Source organism: Lissotriton helveticus, chromosome 5_1 (genome assembly GCF_964261635.1).
Source record: "Lissotriton helveticus chromosome 5_1, aLisHel1.1, whole genome shotgun sequence".
Classification (NCBI taxonomy): Eukaryota; Metazoa; Chordata; class Amphibia; order Caudata; family Salamandridae; genus Lissotriton; species Lissotriton helveticus.
Genome location: NC_136065.1, coordinates 1,726,760,500 through 1,726,781,636, shown reverse-complemented (window position 1 = coordinate 1,726,781,636; position 21,137 = coordinate 1,726,760,500).

Here is a 21,137-nt window from a genome sequence, read left to right as displayed (position 1 = left end):
GCTCAGGCCACTATGCTCTCTACGAATCTGTGACTTAGCCAGTAGAATCCTCTGCCAGGCCTGAGTTTGCAAACCTGGGTCCACAGGTCACCTCCAAGTCTGCTGGGGAAACTCTTGATGCAACAGGGCCCTCTTAAGTGCAAAGTTGCGAGGCTCCCGCCACACAAGTTTGGCACAGCCCAGGGGCCTCATCCTCCACAGCGTCCGGGCAGTGGCACCTCCTCCAGTCTGTGATGCAGAGAGACGCAGCCCACTATCGGCAATCTCCTCAGTGCACACTGGTGTAGTGGTGGTGTGTGTTATGCACAGCAGACTTTCCCACGTCGGTTCGCAGGAGCGCCTCTACTGATCACAGCTCCAAGGGACACCAGACGGGCTTCTCATACAGGTCAGCAATGCGTCTCATATCCACCTGCCAGCCTTCGCCACCAGGTCACGATGATCTCTGGTGCCTCAATGCCTACAGCCATGGACCATAGCCTTGGGCCCAATGTGGCCACTCCACTGTCAGGCCGCAGTGCCTCCCACTCTGAGTCTCAGATGCAGGCTTAGTGCGGCGTCCATGCCCCGGGGACTGTCCGCACTTCCAGGCATCTGCTGCCATGGTGTTGCAAGGATGGTGCAATGAGAAGTGCTACATCACTATTTTTCCTCAGTGATGCAGCACCTTTCATTAATGAGGCCCTGATTCTGCATTTCCTCTTCCCCTGGGACTCTGTCTGGTCATCTTGGCTGTTAAGGGGTTTGGGGGGGTTGTTGACCTGTGCTGAACTTGGGCCTGGCTGCTCCATTCTGCATTCCAGTGTTTTTCTTTTCTTTTATTTCCTTAGAGGTGTATTCGTAGGCTCTTTTTGCCTCTATAGGCTGAAAAGTGACATTGGGCTGACTAACGTGGATTTTTTTTGCCGCTAATTGGCCGGGTGTCACATTTTTCATCATAAAGACGTTATTTACTGTGACACTAGAGTTAGCGGCAATTTTCGCCACCGCTAGCTGACCCTAAAAAGAAGAAAAATAAATCTGGAGGTAAATGACTTTTCATTCTAACTAAGGATATTTGTATAACGCTGCCTGGCACTCAAACCCCATCAGTGACCTTGCCATCGGTCGCCCGTTAACCCAGGTGGGCCAGATCCATTAGCGTTAACCAAGCAATAAATTACAGCCGATGTGTGGTTCTGTTGAGACTTGTGGAAAAAGAATTGAGCCACAGTGTGAAGTTCTTTCTTTCCTACCGGCGTGTTTTGCTTTGTAGTTCGGAGGCAAATTATCGAGCCTCGGTGTGAAATGTTCACTATGTTATGGCAGCTGATTGCTCTAAGGCAGAGATCGGGCCTGTGTGCTGTCTTCTTTGTTGGAAACAGACTGTGCTCAATAGCGAAGATCTGTTGTGAACGGACTGAAATACTTTGGGACATTTAGATCAGAAGCAAATTCGATCTTGCATTGATGAATAAAAGCGTGTTTGAAGAGCAAGGAGATCTTAGTCTACGTTGTGGTGACTGTATTGAGTACTTTGAGAAGTTTTTTTTGGGAATGCTAAAAAAAAAGAATAAGAAACAAAATATAAGAACATTTTTTTTTAGTTGGATTCATGGCAAGCTAACGGTTACAGTTATATTTAAAAGTTGTTTGCACGAGACTGTCAAAACTTCAACTGGTTTACCTTCGGCGTCATCCCCTGTGACGACTCATCCCTCCATTCACGGAAGACTAATGTGCGGCGTTTGTGGTGCTTGGTCGTGCCGTGAACCAACTGGCGCGACGTTGATATGCGTGCCTCCATTTTGGAAATGGATAAGCCAAGAATTGTCGACAGAGTGGTATCAAGAGGAGGATTTAAGTGAATGACGCTGCACTGTGAAGTATACCAGGTTCTGGAATTGCTTTTATCTACAGTGGGTGTTGCCTAAAGGAGTGGAGTTTTGGGGAATTTTAAAATTGCCAATGAATGTCACCAACATAACTTTCATCTGTTTTGAACATTGCTCAGCGGATATCGGCAGTGGGATCACAACAGCGTCCAGATAGAAGGTTAAAAGCCCAATTAAATCGGGAAAGTGAAACACTGTGGATGTTGTGATAGGACATAGGTTCCACTAATGGAAGTTGGTCGGTGAGCCAAGATGAAGTTTTTATAGAATAAAGGTCAACGTTTTGGAAGCGGGATCATCTGCCCAGGAGAAGATGTAACTGGTCAAAGGTTAGGGAGCCCAGAAGTAGGTGTAACAGGATAAACGACCTAGAGATGGAAGCGGGTCTGAGAGACCATGTTGGATTCAACGTTCCAGTTTTACAACGGGAAGTTAAAAAACAGGCTCAAAGAACCTACGCTCTTGACAATCCTCATTATTTGTGTTGTTTAGTTGTATGTGATGAAGTCACCAAGAGCTGTTCCACAACAAATGTTGTGTGTGAGTTGTGTCAAGGTGTTAGGCAACTCATTAGCTTGTGTTTTAGGGGGCTATGTGTATGTGGTCACCCCTTGTTAATGTTGGTTGGTTGTAGGTGTTTAAGTCACTCAGAGCTGTTCCACAACTAATGTTGTGTGTGAGTGGTGTCAAGTTGTTAGGCAACTCATTAGTTTCTGTGTGTGGGGGCTATGTGTATGTGGTCACCCCTTGTTAATGTTGGTTGGTTGTAGGTGTTTAAGTCACTCAGAGCTGTTCCACAACTAATGTTGTGTGTGAGTGGTGTCAAGTTGTTAGGCAACTCATCAGGTCTGTATGTGGGGGCTATGTTGTATGTGGTCACCCTGTATATGAGATTACTATGCTGTATATGGTCAGTCTTTATTAGGTATTGTGTGGTGTTTGATACCCGGCGCATGAATGAGTTATGTGAGTGCTTGTTCTTGGTCTGAGGTGTTCACGTTGTTTCCCGGCGCATGAATGAGTTATGTAAGTGCTTGTTCTTGGTCTGGGGTGTGCACGTTGTTTTGTGGTGCATGAATGAGTTATGTGAGTGCTTGTTCTTCGTCTGAGGTGGGCATGTTGTTTCCTGATAGGTATGGTGTTAAGGTTTGTTCTTGTGTGCCTTTCTTGTTATACTTGTCTGGCCAACTGGTATGATTTGTGGCATATAGACGTAGGATGTAGGTTAGTTGTTTATTTCAGGAAGTAATGTGATGCTCTCTTCAGACTGTAGTGCGCGAGATGAGTTAAAATTTATTGTATGCATTGTTTTAAATTTATTGACTAAATGTACCAGAGTGTATTGTTTTAAATTTCATCCATTTTATTGCACAATGCAGTTGTTCCCCTAACGAAGGGAGATATGTTGTATCTTGAGTCTTCCTGCTGCTCAGCTAGAATGCATGTGATGTGGAATGTTGGATGAATGGAATGTTAGTAGTTTGTGAATGTCAGTTGGGTGAGGGCTGAGCAGCAGGACAGCTGCTCCTGATGGGGTCATCTTTATATCTTAACAACTTATCTTAAATAAAGTAACTCGAATAATCTACCTTGAAGTATCCATCTCCTTTCTGAATACATCACCATGAAACAAAGAATTGTAAATACGTCGCTAACATGGCAATGAATTTTGGCGATAGACAGCGGTAAAACAATTGCTGCTAAGCAACGCCAAAACTACTGAGCTGCAATTCTTGTAAATATGCCCCAGGGTTTCTCTGCAATTTTTGCAATATCAGTGATGAGTAGAATTGTATATTTGCCTGTAAATATTAATAAGGCATGCAATTTGCAACCCAATTGGGAATCGCAAACAGTGTCTGAGACCCTGTTGTACATTCACTTTTGCGAGTCAGAAATTGCGAGTCACAATTCGACGCAATTTGCGACTCACAAATGTGAAGGGTTGTACATCTGGCGCTAAATCTCCAGTTTCCCTTTTTGGAGTTTTGTCATTTGGGTGTCATTTTGTTCATTACATTTTGCTCAATTTTGCTAATTTATTTTGGGATTTTTATTGTTTTACATTTTGACTTTTACTGTTTTGATACTTCCTAAATACTTACTCTAAATTAAGCTTGTCTGCTCTGTGCCAGTCGTAGGTACCAGAAGTGTGAGGAAATATGGTTCATTATGAGGTGTGGTCGTACAAACCCACCATGTAATAAACTCACAAGCCTGTCTTGTGTCCAGTCCGGCTCATTTGCACAACGTTAGCAGAACCCAGTGTAGCTGTGGCTTCGAACAGTCAGACTTTAACAAAATGAGTACTGGAAAGAATTTAAAAGTACCAAAGCAATCAACTATGAAAGAAACAAGATACAGAGGAAATCCGACACCAATTTATATAAAATAGATCTTATTTTTCTGAATTTTTAGACACCAAAATTAATCAAATTCACCTGAGGGTTCCGGCGATATAAATTTTAAGTACATCGTAAATCACAGCTTTTAAGAAAAATACAAATAAGCATTGGCAGCTACCACAGTTAGTGGTTACTTTGGAAACTTTTTTATGAACTTTAAAACTTCAGCAAGAAGCAAGTCAATGGGGTCAGTAAGGCTAAGCAGGACAGTTCACTTGATGTGAGAGCAGTGTCCAACCTCTATGGGCGAATCATCATAGGTTCCAGTGGAGTGGTCCTAATGCAATGAATACAGGATGATGAAGATGCGGGAGATGCTGTGGATGCTGATCCGGTCAACAGGAGTCTTCCTGAGGCCATAACTCAGTTCATGAACAAGGTGGGGCATCTTTGGCCACAGAGGCCTATGCCCCTTAAATTCCATATGACGGCCAGCCTAAAAACAGTTGCCATTGGTCGACTCGTCTCCGGTCGGAGCGAAACCAGTGGTTCTCTTTAACTGTGGCTATTGTCCCTCTTGGGCAAACCTTGATGACTCTCCAGCACCTTGATGACTCTCCAGGATCCATCAGATGCGGGTGCAACATTTGAGTGTCAGGGTTATTTCTCAGGGGCTACTCTTTGGCTGTCTGCGGCAAACAAGCAGTTGTGGTTACCAAGTTTGACAAGGAAACAACTTCATCTTTTTTTAGCTATGGAACTGTGACAAGAAGTCATCCGACTAACACTTGGAGTTCACACCTTTTGTCTGGTATGCAGAGGGACTACTCTCCTGGAACAAGGCACCACAGACTTAGACCTCTGTTGCTAGCCCAAGGATCAGCAGGTGCAGTCTGATCTTTAGTGCAGCCTAGTTTAGCCAGTTCCTAGAAAATTCAGGACAGTCCTCTCTAGTGCATACGTGAGCTGAGAACTGGGTGCATAGGGTGCCACTTTTATTCCTACGACTTGCCTTCGGGGTATGTGATGACTACTAACCAATGGGCAACCAGGGCCTCTCCTGCCTGATGATGACATCCTATAAAGTGATGCATCTAGCTATCCCAGAGTGCAACATTCTGCCCACTCCCAAGATGGAAGGACCACTCTCTCAGTGGTGGTGCTTGGTTGCCACCCTATAAGTGAGGTGACCTGAGGGCTACACGCCCATAGGAAAACCAGTTTGGCATCCTGTCTACCAGAACAATAAAGCAGCGCCTCTCGTGTGTGTCCACCATTTGCCATTCAAAGGTGGCTTCCTTTTAGATGTTCGCCTTTTGTGCCTACACCCTGTGTGGCTTCCTGCCAGGGAGAGGTAACATCTCTTCCAATGACAGGCCTCTATTGTGTCATTTCCTGGGAGTCATTCACATGTCGCCCAGGAAGGTAAAAAGGCTGTCTTGTTGCCATAAGCTGTGAATAGCCACTGAAGAACTCGGACGACAGTCTGGCAACTTTCTAAAGTTGCCGTTTTCTCAAAAGTCTCATTTAATTTGACTTGAGTATTGAGTCGGATTTAATGCAATAATTCTTTTGATACTGAATAGCCACTGAAGAACTCGGACGACAGTCTGGCAACTTTCTAAAGTTGCCTTTTACTCAAAGGTCTCATTTAATTTGACTTGGGTATTGAGTCGGGTTTAATGCAATAATTATTTTGATACTTTGAAGTACCAACATTAGTAGTCCCATTTAGAAGTTATCACAGCTGAGTTGTCATTGCCCTTGCCAATGGCGCTACTTGCCTTTCTATGGTAAAAACTTCAATGTGGGTTTTTTACTGTTAGGACACAAAACACGTCCTAGCTTTTAATATACAGCACCCTGCCTTGGGGCTCAATAGATCTACCTTAGGGGGAACTTAGGTATTTTTAAAAGGAATGTTTTGGCTTTGCCATGGCTATAAATGGTAAAGTTGAGTTATCAGTTGAAAAAGGCCAGAGACATACTTTTACTTTGTCATACTCATGGTAACACAACAAGTACTGCAGTCCATGAGGGACACTTTAATTTACAGGCTCCTGGTATCCCTAGTACTAGGGACTTACTTAGGTAAATTATGCCAGTTGGGTATCCTCTATTGTGTAGGAGTGTGTGGATTCTGGAAGACGTAAGACTCAGCCAATGTAATTCTGAATGATGGGGACATTACGTTCCATAATAGTTTCATTCATTAGTCCAATATAAAACACAAAAGGCCACATGTAGAAAAATTAGAAATTGCAATTTCCAAATTGCGATTCATACTGGATCGCAATTAGAAAATCACAATTCCTGATATACTGAAGAATATATTTTAAAACGTTGATTCCTAGTGAAGGTGCAAATCGACCAACGTCATGAATATCCATAAGGTAGGTTGCAATTTGTGACTCACCTGGAATCGCTGCCATCACAGGGATAGTGGTCTGCTGGGGTCAGCATACCATCATATTTGTGCTTGTTTTCAAATAGAGCAATTTTTAGGTCTCAGCTAGATAGCACTTGCGCCCTCTCTTCGAGATCTGTTGTATATATTTTGTGGGCTGCAGCCCACCCATAGGCTTCCCATTTGCTGGCACCATCATCATTCTCATATTCTTTCTCCCCATTTGTCCATGGCATGCATTTGTCATGCTTCTTCCTGGGTTTAGCCGTCCTCGAGAGCAGGGACCAAGTACTAGTATCCATCCACTCCTCCCATCTAATGACCACTTCAGGAACTTCTTTTTTCTTTCTGTAAGAACCGTCTTCAGAAGCACTTGTTTTTTCACTGACTCCTAGACTCTGTGCGCGTTTCAACGAACTGCTGTAAATCATGTTCTTATCTCGTCACATTTGCTGAGCATTCAAAGATGGAGATCAGCTGTTTTAAAAGAGTAACTTTTTTATTCAAAGTTGCTTTCTTTTCATTAACACTGCGTAATACATTTTCATGCAGCAAAGGGATAAAGATGCACATTGACGTATGCTACATGCACAGATGAAAGGCTCTGCTATGTCATCTATACCACATACATGCGGCAGGCTGGTATGTACACTGCATCCTTGTTAGACGCATGCTGTGAGCTCACATAAAGCCCTTCTTCAACATGACTTTTCCATTAAGCGCTATACATTTGCATGAAGCACAAGTGAGCTGTAAACACTCCTGAACTATACTGAATTTGCATTGTATTCTGTTATTGAGCCAATTCATTTGGTGAGCAAAGGCCCCAGTTAGAGATCTGTTGGTTAAACTGATTAATATGTCTGTGAAGCCTCAGTGCATGGGATGGCCAATGTTTAAAAGAAATGTTTTTTCACTCGCTCTGTCTTGTGAAGCCTTTTTCCCCCTCCCTCCCACCGGCCCCATCCCAATTCAGCCAGATGCCCCTCATATCAGAATGCTCTGAGCTCAATTGTTCTACTTCTGTAAACATGAAACCAATAGCACTGCATTATGTTACTGCTAATACTGTTTATAAACATTTTCACATTACTGGTATTTTGGTGGCGTTAGTTAAAATCTGGTAATTTCTTATTATACATTTGTTTCAAAACATGACTGCTGCACTAAAAATATTGATGTAGGAAGCCAGGTGAAAATTTTGTGACAAGTAAAAGTTTTAGAAGATTTCTAGAGGGACTTTAAATTAATTCAGGCTGTTGCTTACCTTGTTGCATGGTATTCTGGTAAGCTGTCAGTAATCAGGTTAGAAAACAGGCACAGCTGGTCTCAAAGTGCTGAAGAACAGGCTTATGAAAGCTTGGAGAAGTGGGAGCATTAGACCGCTAACTGTGAGAAATGCATGCTCAATCACTTCCCTGGCTAAGGTCAGGAAGGGTAATGCCCTATTTAGATTTCTTGAGACCTTAACTCAGCGCCTTGGCAATGAGTTGTGCAGTTGTTATATTATGTTATGTATATTTGTGTGGTGTAACTTATCACCTGCGAGGGTATTCAGGAACGTAAGCCGGGTGGAGCTCCTAGTTGAACAGCCAAGTCTTCAGTTTCTTGCAGAAGCTGAGAAATGAAAGAGCTGTCCTGATGTGCTGAGGAAGTTCTTTCCACTTCTTGACGGTGATGAAGGACATGGCGTGCTCTTCTTACTTGCATCTATAGATGCGAGGGACCCCTGTGAGGGTGAAAGAGGTAGATTGTAGCTGTCTGGATGATTGGTAGAAGTGAAGTTGGTCATTGAGGTATGCAGGTCTGGTGTTGTGGAGGGCTTTGTAGGTGTGGATGTGCAACTTGAATTGAATTGGGTGAATGTTTCTGCAGGGTAGACAGGGTAGTTCAGTGAGGTACGAAGGGATGTGATTGCCCCTTGGGACGTCTGGGATGAGTCTGGCTGCTTTGTTTTGGATGGTCTGAGGTCTTTGTGTGAGCTGGTTGGAGATGCTGATGTAGAACATTTGCTGTAGGGAAGTCTGCCTGCTATGAGGGCCTGGGTAACCATGCGTCTTGTGTGCATGGGAAGCCATTTGAAATATCTTGTGAATCAGTCTGAGGATGAGGCAGCAGGATGCGGTCACCACATTAACCTGTCTATTTATTGTGAGTTTGTCATCTAGGATGATGCAAAGGTTTCTAGCATGGTCTGTGGGAGTGCACGAGGGACCTAGTTTGGATGTCCACCAGAAGTAACCTCATGGAGAGCTGTTGTTTCCCAATAGGAAGATCAATGTTTTGTCCAAGTTGAGTTTAAGGCAGATCTCGCTCATCCAGTTTGCCACGTTGGTCTTGCAGGAGGCGAACTTAGTACAGGTGGTGTAGTTCTCGTCGGTGAGGGAGAGGATGAGCTGCATGCCTTTGTAGGAAAGTGCTCCTTTTTGCCTGATTGCCCCCTCTTTTTGCCTAATGTTGATGCTCTTTGACTGAGTGTGACCTGGGTTCCTGCCAACCAGGTACCCAGGGACTATGTTATTTCCCTAAACTGTACTGTTGCAAAACCTGATTGGCAAATCTCCGGCCACATGTAAGTCCCTTGTAAAAGGTACCATAGGAGCCAAGGGAACTGTGACCAGGGAAGGTCTCTACTGGCTGCAGCACTTAATGTGCCACCCTTAGAGGTCCTGTACATTTAAACACACAAACTGCCATTGCAGGCTGTCTGTTTTGGTGCACAACAAAGTGAAGCGTCGACATGGCACACATACCTGTGTGCCATGCCTACAATCCACTGCCCTGGAATAGGTGAGCCAGCCCTCTAGCTGGGTGCACTATATCAATGGTGAGGGTATAAGTGCATGAACCCTATACCCTTACAGTGTCTAAGTCAATTCTTAGACATTGTAGGTTCATTAATGCCATAAAGAGTATATGGTATGGGAGTTTGTCATTCGAACTCCACAGCACCATAGTGGCTTTACTGTAAACTGGGAAGTTTGGTATCAACCTTCTCTGCACATTAAACCCACACTGATGCCAGTGTGGGATTTATGAAAAATGCACTCAGATGGCATCTTAGAGATGGCCCCTGAAAAACGATCTAACTCTAGTGTGCTGGCTGAGAGGCTGCTCGCCAGCTGCCAGCACGCCCCCAAGAGAACATTTCCACCTGAGAGACACTTAGAGCGCCACAGAGGGCAGTTCAAGAGCTCCATAATGTAGATCAACTTCAGTGCACAAACGATGGCCTAAAGATCATGTCCAAAAATGCTGGGAAAAGGCAGACTACGCTGGACTCAGGGAGGGGTGTTAAACTTTACTCAGCACAGAAGTTTGAAATCACTGTTTTTAGATTTTATATACTGATTGTTGTTACTGTAATGATTTTAATTAATTATACAGTTAATAAAGTTTACAAAGAGAGTCAAGGAGGTCGTGCTGTTTAAGATGGGCAGAGAGTTGTCTGTTGATTCCTTTTCCCAGGACTTTGCACGGGAATGGAAGGAGCATTATGGGTCTCTTTTTGCTGACTTCTATTGTGTTTGTCAATGATGGTTTCTTCAGGAGAGCTGTGACTTGTGTGTGTTTCTAGTAATCAAAGAAGGTTCCGCTAAGGATAGAGGAGTTGATGATGGTGGTGTGGGTGGCACTGATCAGTTTTCTTCCTAGGTTGTAAATATGGTGTGCGTAGGAGTCTTTGGGGGACTCTGAATGGGTGGTCTGCATAATTCTGGTGGTGTTTTCTATGGTGAGCGGACTCTAGTTCATTAGATGATGGGCGTTCATGGTAGTGGTGGGTAGTTGCTTGATGATGTCTTCTGTATTGGGGGAGGGATGTGTAGTTAGTATAGTTAGTATAGATCTTGAGTATTTTGTTGTGGAAGAAGCCAGAGAGGTTGTCCTAGAGGTCCTGTGAGAGGGTAATGAGGTTGGTGGCTACCGTTGGTGAATTCTCTGATGATGTCGAAAAGTTCTTTGCTGAAATTCGAGCACGATTCTCGTCTTAGTATGGGGGAAGCTTTCCTGGCTTCTTTGATCTGGCCGTGGTACCGTCTGAGGGCGGATATGTAAGCATCTCTAGAGGTGTTATCTTGGCTGTTTCTCCATGTTCTTTATATTTGTTTGCAGTAGAACTTTGAGGCCTTCCATATATCGGCATGCTTGAGTGCGAGTTCTACTATGTCTGATTTTCTTCAGGGAAACCAATGTTGGTGCTTCTCAGATCCAGTTGGTGAACATGGTTAGGTCATTCTGCAGGATGGGCTGGTTGAATCTGAGGGTGTGGGCCCAGTTCACCTCAGCTATGTTGTTCCAGTTGTGGATGTTACTGGCTAACTTCGGTTTGCTGGAGTATGGCGTGCTGATGTAGAAGTGTTCGATGGAGTGGTCTGTCCATGTGAGCAAGGTGGGGTGGCTGAAGGTGATATTGTTTCTGGATGGGAAGACAGCAATATGAGTTGGACCTTTGACGAGATGTGCGAGTCCAATGTTGTTGAGGCTCTCTAGAAGGATGGTGCCCTTGTAGTCTGAAGGGTCATGGAGATGGAAGTTGAGGTCACTGAGTCATAGGAAATCTGTGGATATGATGGAGATGGGAGTGATGACGTTGGGGAGGAGGTTTCTGAAAGTGGTGCTTAGAGCTGGAGGCCGATAGGCGAGGGTGCCCGAGATGGTCATGGTGTGGCTAATTTGTAGTCAGAGGTGCATGTATTCCATGAATATGAACACAGTGGGTTCATCCATTGAAGTTGTGCCAGTGATGTACTCTTTCTGGATGATCACAAGACCTCCTCCAGGTTTGTGCTAACTGTCTTGGTGGACAATCTTGTAGGTAGGAGAGATGGCTTTGGTGGAAGTGGAAGACAAGGTGGAGCCATGTTTTGGTGAGAAATAAGATGACCGGGGAGTGCGTGTCGATGAGGTCCTAGACCTCGGTGTCATGTTCACACAGAAATCTGGTATTGAGGAGCATGCATGTGATAAGGGGTGAGGTGTTTGCGGTGGGTGGGGTAGGAGTGACTCTGCAAGAGAAGCGAGAGTGAGCGCACCGTGTGATGAGGTGGGGCGCAGGGGCCACAGTCATGCCAGCATCCAGTGTTGAGTGCCAGCAAGTCGGAGGAAGTGTAAGCACTAAGGGTCATACAGACCAGGGTCGATGGCACTGGGCGCAGTCCCAACACAGACAGGCACAGATGGGCTTGCCTTTGGTGCACCAGCTGCATTTACATAGGTAGGGTAGGAGCACAGGGCTGTAAACCCACAGGTGGGAAAAGGCGTGAGAGACACAGGTAAGGGGAGGAGGGAGGCAGGAAAGCATGACGATTGGTGTGGGGGGAGTCCTTGGAGTGAGGGTAGTAGTGGAACAGAAAGTAGGAGATAAGCAGAAAAAGCAGTCACAAAAATGAATCAAAGCAACAAAACAGGCACAAATACAATGCAACAAAACAGGCACAAAGGAGGAGAAAGAGCACCAAACCAGGTACAAAAGATGGAACAGAGTATCAAAATGATCACAAAAAACAAAGCGCAGGTCAAAGGACAGAACATACCCAATGATGAACAAGCAAGAGCGGAAGAAGTGAAGTGAGAGTGTGAAAAGTGTGAGTTATAGCAGGGGACTGAGAGGAAGAGAGGAGAAGCACAGCCAGGTTGGGCCTTGATGCAGACGAACGGGTCCAAAACGGCCTCAGATTGGTCAGGACCCTTTTTGGCATCCCTCACTGTTGTTTTCTCCTTTCAGTCACCTTGGCTTCTTCTTTAGTGCCCTCTGTAGTATTAGTAGTAATAGTAATGTTTATTGTATATTTTGTTTTTAAAGTAATCACAGTATCCAATTAAATAACACATAAAATATAAATATGATTGATTATTCCTAATACATGATTTGACAATATTAAAAATCATTAGAAAGAGTGTTACGATAAATAAAAGATCAATAAAAGAATACTCTATCCCTCCTCAGGGAATCAAATATCATGCTTTGCCTTAGCATGCCCATTAATGACATTATTATTTAATTTGAGTCTTTTATAGGTTATATCTAGGTGTCGTATTAATCTCCCAATAAAGGCATTCATATGCATTATAGAATTCCAATAGAAGCCCAGGTTAGATGTCCTGCACATCTAACCTGGGCTTCTATTGGAATTCTATAATGTATATTGGCAAGCCCATTTCGCCGTTTTAGCTGCAGTTTCCTGCCGCTAAAACAGCTATAATTTTAATGAGGTTCTTGCTAATATGCTCCTAGATGTGGACTTCCAGGAACCTTCGAATTCTTTCAACTGAATATACAGCCGACGGAATCTCAGACATTTTTGTTTTATTGATGCCTCTAAATTAAAATCAATGGATTTCTGGGTGGACTGAAAATATGATTTTCAAAGGTCGCTCTGTATGTTTGCAACATAAAACTTTATATGAATCTCTTAAACAAAAGGACACCGGAAGATCCTCCCTGGTGACTTTTTATGGATTAATTGTTTAATCTTCAAGAGATCCTTAAGATGAGGTAGATTATGTTTCAAAAGACCTGGTCATATTGTTCTTTGTCAATTCTTGATAAACCATAACTCTGTAGTACTGTCCTCTTGGTTGTCGGTCTTTTAACCCAAATTTCTTGTAGAATCTTACTGGTGTATGTCCCACAAGGCTAAGGGACCTGCACCCGATTCCTGGTTCACTCAAGGCTCATCATAGCATCAACCAATCCTGGATCTCCCAAGGCTAATACCATCAGGGCATTGTTTTGGCATCCTTTGAAACAGATGACGTCTTGGAGAGTAAGTTTTAGTAATTGATTCTCTCCTGCCCCTTTTCCCTGTTTCTGCCCTGGTTGCTGAGTCTGGTTGTACTTAACACTCTGTTTAGCAGCACAAAGACCAACTACATTGGTGACTTTAACCGCCCTAACACTGTAAATAGATGCCCAGCAATGACTTCGAAGATCCAAACTCCGTACTTATAATCAAAGATACTGGTTTAAGAAATACCAAACAATGATGCTCTTATACTTTCGGCGAAGAGCCCAAGCAGATTGGCTAATCACGAATGAACATGTTGACCAAAGAGAGGGAATGTCATAGGAAGACAGGATTGTGCTTCTACTGCACAAAGGCTGGGCATTTGGTGAGAGCCTGCCCTCAGATACAGGGAAACGACCTAGCACATCCATGAACAATTGACCAATTATGGGCTCACAAATTACAAAGGTTTCCGTTATTGATCAATCTCATTAGCTCTTGAAAGTTATGCTTGCTGATTCTCGAGTACTCCAGAGCAACTGATTTCTTTATTGATAATCAATTTAAAGGAGCATGCCAGATTCACATCAGAGAAAAAATGGTTAAGAAAGAGATACAATGAATATGTTGGAAACTATCATCATTTGTGTGGTGTACAGCCAGATTTTTAGCTGAAATGTTTTTATTGGTCTTAGAACTCCTGCTAACCCATAGTAAAGTGCTTGCGATCCTCCTTTTAACATGTTTAAATTGGTATACAATAGATTGGCATATTTAACCTACCTATAAGTTCTGTCCCTAGAACATGGTACAGAGTGTACCTAGGGCCTGTAAGTTAAATGTCGCCAAAGGGCTGTAGCACACATTCTACGACTCGCTGCAGTGACCCAGAAAATCTGTCTCCAGGCCTACCATTGTAGTCTGGCTGTGGAGTTTTAAACTGCCATTTCAATTTGTTAAAGTAAACACTTTTTGTCAAATCAAAACCTTTCTTTTAAATATTAAGTCACCCCTAAGTAGACCTTATTGCCCATAAGGCAGGGCACATGGTATTTAAAATTAAGACAGTAAAATCTTTACTGTTCCACATGTCCTTACAATAAGATAGGCCCAAAAGCTATTTTCGTTGTACCCAGGCTGGCTGCTCCATAGAAAAACACTAGGTTTCATTATTGCATTCAATAATGCTAATTTTGGTTTCGAAGCAGCTAGAAAAATATGTCAGAGACTCTTTTTAATAGTCAATCAAAATCCAATATAATAGTAAAAACTGATTTTGTATAGCTAATAAAGAAAGGGTACTTTTAGAAAATTACCTTTTCTCTGTCTGAAGTCACTGGAAGCTAATCTGCATTTAGTTCTCCCTCTTCTGCCAGACAGAAATACGCATTTCAATTGATGTGGACGAGGTGTGAAATTGCTTCCAGGACAGAGACAAAAGGCCTTGGGTGTGGGGAGGTGTTGACAGGATAGCCTGTGGGCTGGGTCCAATACCTTAATTTAGTTCAAAGAGACCTACCCTGTCATGCTGTACTATTGTCTGGATCCCTAATGGTGATTCTTGGCAGCATACAGTGTAGGAATAAGTAGGAGTGAACAGGTCCCTTTTAACCTGTGTCACTGGATTGAGGCCTACAGGCTCCCACACCTTTTTTTTTAATTCAGCTGCTGTGTGCTTAACTCACCATTGGCCTTTATCAATTAGATGCAAAGTGCTGCGTGGTGCAGGAGTGGTGACTCTGCGCTGGTTGTATGTGTGCCAAGGGTACAGTATAGGATAGAGCAGTGCTGTGCAGCACATGTATGGTGAGTGTGTATAGTATGTATGTATACCTGTGAAGACTACATTGCATGATAGATTTTGTGCTATCCAGTGCAAGCATGTACTGGTTGGATGTGTACTCATGAAAGGTGAAATGTGTGGAAGCTTAAGTATTGTGCAGTGCATGCATGATGAATGTGTGCACTGACAATGTATTTGTTTGCAAGTAGCACACCATGGCACAACACAAGACTATGGTACTGAACAGTGTGCAAAGCAAATGTGTTTGCTGAATGTATGCGTTTTTGTTTTGCGAAGCCCAGGCCTGACTGGTGAAACCATGAGGAGTAGAGGAATACCCCCCGACAGATTTGTGTATTGCTGCATTCCTATGAGCTAGGCAGAGCACACTGGTGTAGGGAGAGAGAGACTTCCCTTGTACACTTTAAAAGATGGTCTTTGGTTCAGTGATCCTGGACGCATCTCAGGAAGGAGATGGGGTTAATAAGGTAATCATAAAGAATAGGGCTAGGAGCCTTGTATTAACCTTTTTATGCACATATCACTGTGGCTGACATCCAGTTATGAACTCTAGTCACTCCCATGGCCTGTGTTGTTGCTGTGGGACTGTCAACTTAGAAGTCTCTCCTGCTGTGACAGGCTGTCTTTCAAGAAGAAAAAGCAAAAAGAAGCAAAACTCCACAATAAAACGCCAAAGACCTAGACCCTTGATCACATTTGGTTTCTGCAAATGGACCATAAGAAGAGGAGGTTGAGAGCCCCAAAAAGTGTCATCTGCGAAGCAGCCCGACAGGCTGTGAGAGGAGGGAAAGCTCTCCAAGACTTCTGCCTTTGACCAGCCCTGGGGGCCAAGGCTTTCTAGGCTCCCTGATTGGTGAGGGAAAATCACACAAGGAAATCAAGACCACGTGCTGTGGAGCCTGGATCATCAGTGTCTGCCTGCTAGCCAAGACCAGTGTGCCCTGTGAAAAAAAGCATTGGAGGGAACAAGGTCCAGTGGGGAGCCCTGCTGAGAGGACTTCCGTTGCAAGGTGTGAGAAGATGGCTGTGCACTGAACGGGTCATTACATGTGTGTAGGATTGTATCGTGACCACAGTATGCCAGTAGAAGACCACTGTGAATTTAGCCATGAATGAAGTGCTGTGTGTAAAGCACGTGCCATCTTGTTTCTGTGACCCCGTATGCCAGGAGGGACCCCATGGAAGTAATTACATTTGACAAAGCGGCAAGACCTATGCGGTCCTTACTGGTGACCCTCTATGACAGGAGGGGCTGCCATGATATAAGTGGCTGGTCAGTGAAGACCGAAGCATTGCCAGCGGGTACCACTCCAACCTCCTATGCCAGGAGGTCCTGCAGGTACCAGTGACTGTGAAGTTTTGGCCTTCACCCAGAAAACTGAACCTGCAACCTATGTGTCAGAAATAAGCACTGAGATGTGCCCCAAACCTGTCTGAGCCTCTTGTTGACATCACAGTCTCAAATCCTGCCGGAGTGTCAAGACCTGCTTGACAGGTCTGCTGAGGTTTTACATATTACACTTGGGGCGCACTTCAAAGGACAAGACCCGGAGGCCAAAATAATTCTTGTGTATCTATTGTCTTGCTGCTGGTTAAATCTGCTTTGTTCTTCTAGAATGCTGGCTCTGGGCTTCTTGGGACTACGTGGTCTACCTCAAACTGAATTGTGCTGTTAGATGTGGAATGACACAAAGGTTATGTTAATAAACTCTCCACATACAACCCCAGCCTTCAGACCCCAAGTTAAGTGATTACCAAATACTAGCACCATCTTGAAAATGCCCAAAGTGGGTAGAATTAGCACTAGGAACTTTTACCCCATTGGTTAGAGGGTGCCCAGGAGCGTGTGCCAGGCATAAATGTGGCACCTCCAGGACCCACTTCCAAACACTCAGGGGTCCTGAGGAATATCGAAAGAGGACTAAGCCTGCTGTTTGCAACATAAAAATATCCCTGGAGAACTGGACTGCTCTCTCTTATACCCTGAATTCCACTTCAAGGGTCATATGTCTATCCTTTTCTTCAACCTAAAGGGATACCACACTCTATAAAAGGTCTTTCCTGCAGCCGGCCACATGATCAGTGGTAAATCAACCTGGACTGGATTCTGCCTGACATCCAGTGAGTCTCTAAATGCCACCCCTGGGAAGTATACTCATGTGGTAGACTGGTATGTAAAGGAATAAAGTCAGAAGGTAAAATCTTTGACCAGGGTGAACCTGGTTAGTGTATATGGCCCATGCACCATCGGTGTTCTGCATCAAATTATGCCTAGGCCGTTGGACAGCCGCAGAAAATGGAACTGCAGATCGATCTAATGCAAACTTTGGCTTCAGCACGGTCGGACCTGGGCTCTAGGATAAGCTCTCTTGAAGGCATGGTGGGGCAAATGGACAACTTGACTTCATACTCTTGTCCTCCAATAATAAATAAACTTTCGTCTCTCCCCGAAATCTTGGGCGCAATCATGAAAAGCGTGAAGTGTCACAATAACGGGTCATCTAAGTCCACGCAAGAGTTTCAAATTCCATCCTCCTTTGAAAAGCCTTTATGCTCCACCACACTAGCCGGTCCACCACCAGGGAGACAAAATACTCCCCCCTCTGCCAACCTAGCCACTAAAAATTCAGCTTGTTCATTACCGGCAACCAGCCCCGGCCACCCCACTGTGGGCTTGGAATCCATCGACACTAGCTGTTTAACAACAATACAGTTAGCAATTACGCGACCGGACTGTGCTGACATCGCTCATACTGATTCGACCCACAGTTCCTCTAATCTTCCAACGAAACCTTTACTGTCAAGAAGGGAGAGAAAGAAACTTAAAAAACAATCTAAAAAACAACGCTTACCGAAAAGGAGAGCGGGGCTTGAAGGGTCAGTGGTACCCAGCACGCTAACCACTAAATCAAGGGCCCCCCTTATTTTCCCATCTTCAACCTGTCCTCAAAATCCAAAAAGAAAACCACCCAGTGGGATCAAAGGATTCCAGTGACCAGGCCGGGCTATCAACACAGGGAGCATCTGGGGCAACAAGAACTATCGAACTATACTCTACAACGACTGCGAATGGATCACTGCCAAATAAAATCATAGGAACAATCATCCATGACCAAAGCCTTGGGAGTCAGAACAACACTGTACAGCTCGCACCAGCAATGCCAGAGACACGGAACAGCCCACTCAAATGCCAGGGGAATGGCAAAAATGTTGAATATGGACCTTCAAAATGCGATAGAGGGTAAAGCGAAAGGCCACTGTGCGTGCCATCCACAAGAGGATCCAACTAAAGTCGGCTGGGATCCCTCCATGCATACGCAGAGGCATTTTCTGCCCGAACTGACACAAGTCCCGGGAATGACAACCCAACCGGAGGGGAATAATTATCCACCTGAAGCTCGCCCTCAACACCTGAAGGCTCCAGCACTTCTAACTGAAATAGCTAGAAGTCAGAACCCAGATATTGGAGCGGAACTCGTCTTTTTTCCTCACTACGACCATAAGGGCCCATATGACATTCTTAACAGAAATAATCTTATCCGTTTATTCAACTGTGTCCCAGCACTGTCTGGGGTCACTTCCTCAGACCTTAAACTGGTCCAGTTCTCCTCAATACCAGGGAAAGGGGGCTCAGAAGCCACCATGACAACATGGTACCAGGAATCCTTCAGAAATGCAATTCTCAGGGAAGCCAGTCTATTTGAAAATTGGGGCATCGAAATGTGGTTCCCTACTCAACAAAAATACCCCCATGTTCTTCTCCCGCAGGCCCCAGTGAAGCAATTTACTGGCGTACTGAAGGGGTCCCGGGGTGCAACCCACGCCTGGCTTCCAAAAGCTTCGAAAGCGGACAATCTTATAAACATCGCATGCCACAACAATCAACGCCTGATAAGTTGCAAACCTAATTGCCCTGTCTTCCACGCCACTGACAGCCGCCACGGGCACCTTGCACCAGAGCCTCCAACTATCTCCGCCCAGCAGTGCCCTTCCTAATAAGGAAGTCAACCGGTCTGACTCTATATTAACAATCACGTCCTGGAATGTGGCCGGGCTTAAGTCAACTCTTGCCTCAAAATCAGCCGTGGGATTTCTGAACAAAAGTGACATCATTTGTTTCCAGGAGACCTGGTCTTTATCCCCATCACCTCTGCTCGGCTATTCCGAACTTTTTCAATCAGCCGTCCAGGCCAACTCACACGGAAGACCTTCTGGGGGCCTCTCTATTTTCATTAAGCATAGGTGTAAGATAACGGCCACACCTATTCTTCGGAACATGATGACAGTGCAGACTGTACTTATTACCGGCCTCTCATCTTTAGGCAGGGCCTTTTCTGTGCTCCTAATTAACTGTTACCATAATACAATGAAAACTACCAAATCAATTGTAACAGATCTACTAATAAAACACCTGGAAGATCTTTTACTGGAATTTGCGTCCACGGAGGTACTGTTATTAGGGGACTTTAACATCAAAGACCTTGCCACCAATGCCCCATCAGCAATGAAAACCAAAGAGCAAGAAGCAATAAACACCTTTCTAACAATCCACAACCTTCGCTCTGCTCAGCAAATTATCCTGGAACAGTACACAGGGGATGTATGGCATTACAACGCATGCTTTTACATCGCAATGCATTTACAACGCGGTATTTACAACTAATACCTTTACAACGCATAATGCTTTTGGGCGCTGGATAGTGAATAGTTTAATTTACTATTCCAACTCCAGTCCCTGTGGATAGTAGGGAAGGTGTTGGATAGTACATTAAACCTATTCCCTATCCTAGAGCGCCCCCCAGCGCAATGCGTTGTAATTGTTTGCGTTGTAAAAGTTGCGTCATAAAGGCACTGCGTGGTAAAAGTTGCGTTGTAAAGGTTGTTCACCGCACACGGGTGCTCATTTTTTTGCCAACGTTTAGGAATATCTCAACTATAGACTACATTTTTCTATCACCGCTTCTGGGATATAAACTGGCTAGGATGGAAATACCCTATCGCTCAGAGAGCGACCACAAACCTCTAACGGTAACAATGCACTTGCAAATGCCAGTCGCCGTTGAAACAACAGAAGTGGGGCACTCAACGCGGGTCAAACTCCACACCCTGGCTAGAAGAATCAAATGGGATTTATCGGGTTCTGTCAAGGTGGGAACTTGGCTTAAGGGCGAAATTCCTAATTTCAGGAACAATGCTCCCACAGATCTACATCATCGGTGGCACAACGCCATTGTTAAATTACAGAATCTCCTATCGGGCCCTGTGGCTCACCATAGATCACCCGGGCTACACTCGAAGCAAACCTATGATCCAGTATTTGCCTCCCAAAGAAAGACCCTTAGGAGGGCTGTGCGCCGGCATAAATTGATCGGAACTGTACACACTGCCAACAAAGTAGTCTCATTGCGAAAGGTCTTCAAGAAATGTTCATGGGAGGCCAAGAGACTAAAGGATCAGAATGAATGGCTACAAATATTTGCCTTGCTAAAGGGCAACAATCAGTCCCAGTTTTGGAGTTATATGAACAAGCTCCGTTCCACGAACAAGATGAGAGGAAACGCGGTTTGTGAAGAAGATTGGGCCCTGCACGTGACTCGGCTATATCTCAGTGACGCCTCGGACCCCATGGTGATTGAATTAAGAGACCGTGTTGATTCCATCCAAATAGAAACTCATGAGCTGACCACTGTAGCTGAGGTCTCCAAATATCTGCGAGCCATGAAGAACGACGGTGCCCCGGCGCCCAACGGCCTCCCTGCTGGGGTATTCAAATGTGCCCTGTAAGAGTGGGCGGAATGTTTGACTCCCCTATATAACAACGTGTTTAAGTCATGTCACCTACCGGACTCATGGTTAGGCTCGACTCTGTGTCCCATATTTAAGAAAGGAGACCCCACGCTACCGGCCAATTATCGACTTATTGCCCTACTAGATCTTGAGGCAAAGGCATATGCCTGGTGTCTTCTAAGGTCACTTGAA